This window comes from Apteryx rowi, unplaced genomic scaffold (assembly GCF_003343035.1).
Source record: "Apteryx rowi isolate R43461 unplaced genomic scaffold, aptRow1 scaffold_266, whole genome shotgun sequence".
Lineage (NCBI taxonomy): Eukaryota > Metazoa > Chordata > Aves > Apterygiformes > Apterygidae > Apteryx > Apteryx rowi.
This window is the reverse complement of record NW_020449041.1, coordinates 791,653-794,743: the sequence shown is the minus strand read 5'-3', so window position 1 is coordinate 794,743 and position 3,091 is coordinate 791,653.

Here is a 3,091-nt window from a genome sequence, read left to right as displayed (position 1 = left end):
CAGGACTGGCTGCAAGTCTCATTTATTTTCCCAGGATTTCAGAAAGGATGGGGGTAGACCCAACAGCATTCCCCAAATCCATTGTATTTGGAAAGATTTTTAATAATGTGACGAAAGTACAGTCCTGTGGTCTCTGAAATCACTCGCCACACGCACTAGCCTGGCTTTCACTAGGCTTTTGTGCCTGGGTCCCACTACACTGAGTCCACAGCGTCTTCAGCTGTCTCAGCACATAGCAGCACTTGCCTTTTTCTCAACTTCTCTCACTCTTTCCTTGGCCACAGGCTCTCCCTGTCTTTATACTAAAAGAAATGGGACTTTGTGTAGAAATCATGCATTCCAGGCCTATAGCTGACCCCCTTGGGCTGCTCAGGAGCTTAAGCAAATTCCTTCCCTGAGCTCCAGTCCCATGAGTGCGCTGAGTTCACGGCTCACCTCTTCAGCCACACGTGACGGAGGAAATAGAGAGGCAAACTTTGTAAGGATGCCTGAAGAAAGCAAGCACATTTTCCTCCGCCAAAGCAGGATTTCCTCCTGCCACTGTCAGAGACAAACTACTGGTCTCATGGGGCATTTCTTGGGTTCTTAAGTACTTCATCTGGCAAAAGAAATATATTGTTCCGAAAAAAGAAGCCATCAATACATATTTCCCAGTTTAAGTTTCTTAACCACTTGATAGTGTTCTTTGGGCTTAAGTCTAAGGCTCCCTGAGTTCACAGGATCTCACACTCCTCCCCACAGAGCTTTTCTGTGTCCTTTCTCAGCTGGTTCAGCAGCTAAACCAAATCGCTCTGCTGTTTCTCTTTCCTGTCAAATTGCCCTGTGTCTCTGTAAATCTCTTTAAGTCTCTCAAGCTTTGTGGTATTTAAGATCCCAGGTTAATACCTAATCTCTTTGTCCTGCTTGTAGTGAAAGTCTCCTCTTCCAAGCATACTCCTTGCAAAAAAAAAACTTTTCAGGACTAGTTTTCCCAAGTCTCCTTACCCCATCATCCAGCTTGATGACTAGATCAAAGGGAACAAATGTAGAGATGGATGAATTGTCACTGTGCCTGACCCAGAAATCTTAAAACACATTGCACACGTCATATTTGTAACTAGTGGAAAAAGGGAAAAGAAAGTTTTGGTGAGTTGTCGAGAACACTGCAATCAAAAAGAACAAACAGAACCCATTAGAAACTGGCATTTGTACACATCATATCTGATTATTTAAAATAAATGTACCCCCTGGAGCAGTAACCTAAAGACCTTGCCCAAATCCTGCTATTGATTTCACATTCTGAACTGACAGTTGTTGAAAGTCAGTATTTGACCAGTTCTAGAAAGGGGAGGAAACTTTTGGTCACTCAGCAACACCTAATTAAATCCAATACATTTAGCTACAAGCACTTTATATAGGGCCCATGTGTTCTTTTGTTCAGGCCTTCTTGGGCAGCAGCAAAAATGTGCATTTTTGAGCTAGGTGGGGGAAAAAAAGAAGATTCCTTAGGGCATATCAAAAAGAAAAAAGAAGCAGAAAATAAATTCAAGGCACTGGTGCTCTGTTGTTGTATGAGGTCACATTTCACTCTGTATGGAGATAAAAGACAACACAATTTCCCACTTCCCATTTCTGTTCGGTATTGCTAGGTTAATTGCTGTCATTGTATTCCTCACAAGAGCAGCTTCGGCAGCGGTGCCAAATAAACCAGATTAGTGTTCAGGGGCATGTGCTGGAGATGATGCCAAATCCATTCTTGATCCTAATTATATGAAATATGCTCCAATAATTTYCCACAAGGTGAATAAAAATAATGCCAGAACTGCGGCTTTCACTAAAGCTCAATTAGGAGGCATTCACTAATCCCAAGACATATCATAGCTTCTGTGCGGTTACACTCTCTCTTTTATGAACAGTTGTTTACCTAGAGAAGATGAATATCCCTAATTCTGGGCACCAAAATGAGTGATATTGGGAGAGAGAGATCAATATAGACAAGACCTGGCCTATATCCCTGAGTTAGGCAAACTGACCTTTGATTTCAATCTGCACAGAAAAGCTGTTGTGCCTTTACAGTAACAAGCAGTTCAGATATGAGATTATACATGTGAATACAATCTTCATTCCTGAATCTAAGAAAAGAAATGAAAAGCTCCTTAACTTGGAAAATAAAATCAGATTAAACAAATTATCCTTTGTTAGTCATGAAACATCTCCCGTAATGTACAAATACCTTATTCTGCAATGAATTTCAGATTTCATAATAACAGTGATTCGCAACAACTGACTAATAAAGAGGTGTTTCAAAAACAGTTATTCACTAGCAACTGTTTCAAATTAGGAGCTTTGTTCAAACTATTAGAAAATCTTTGTAAAATTCAGAGGCATTCTGCTAGCATATATGCACAATGAAATATATTTTGATTGCATTTGAAAAAAAAAATCCTTTACAGCTGGAATTAAAAGAGGAGGGACAAACACATTTACCAAAACAATAGGATAGCAAAACATGTTCACAGTCTGTAGTTAGCTTATATAATAGCATCATCTTGAAGGATGCTGAAAGAATAGAACATTTTTTTTTCTATTTGCAAAAAACCCAGCTTTCTCAATTTAGAGGATTTTACTAATATGTGATTTTTCTGTTCTTTCCACTTGCRTACTTTTGTGGAAAGTCTTCCAAACACCAAAACTAGTATTTCTGAAATAGATGTTATGTTTCTTGACTTCATTTACCCTCTTTTCCATTTTTTACATTTCCTCCACCTCTAAAACTGCTGGGGAGAGCATATTGATTGATTGGCTGATTTGTTTGCTAGTGCAAGCTCTGACTAATTTGTGGAATCATATAATGGCTCGTGTACGGCAGTGCGAAAACTGACATTTAAAGACAACAACAGACTGTTCAGGTGAGTTAGTGGCTTCATGGTCGATGCATTCATATGCACATGGTACGCTCTCTGCAGCTGTCAGAATTGATCTCTAAACTTCAGCTGATAGTTGCAACTATATCTCCGTAACTCCATCCTCCCCAGTGGCATAATAAAGTACAGTTGGATTAAGGAAAAAACAGATACACATCTCTCTGCCCTTCGCATATGCTGAATTCAGA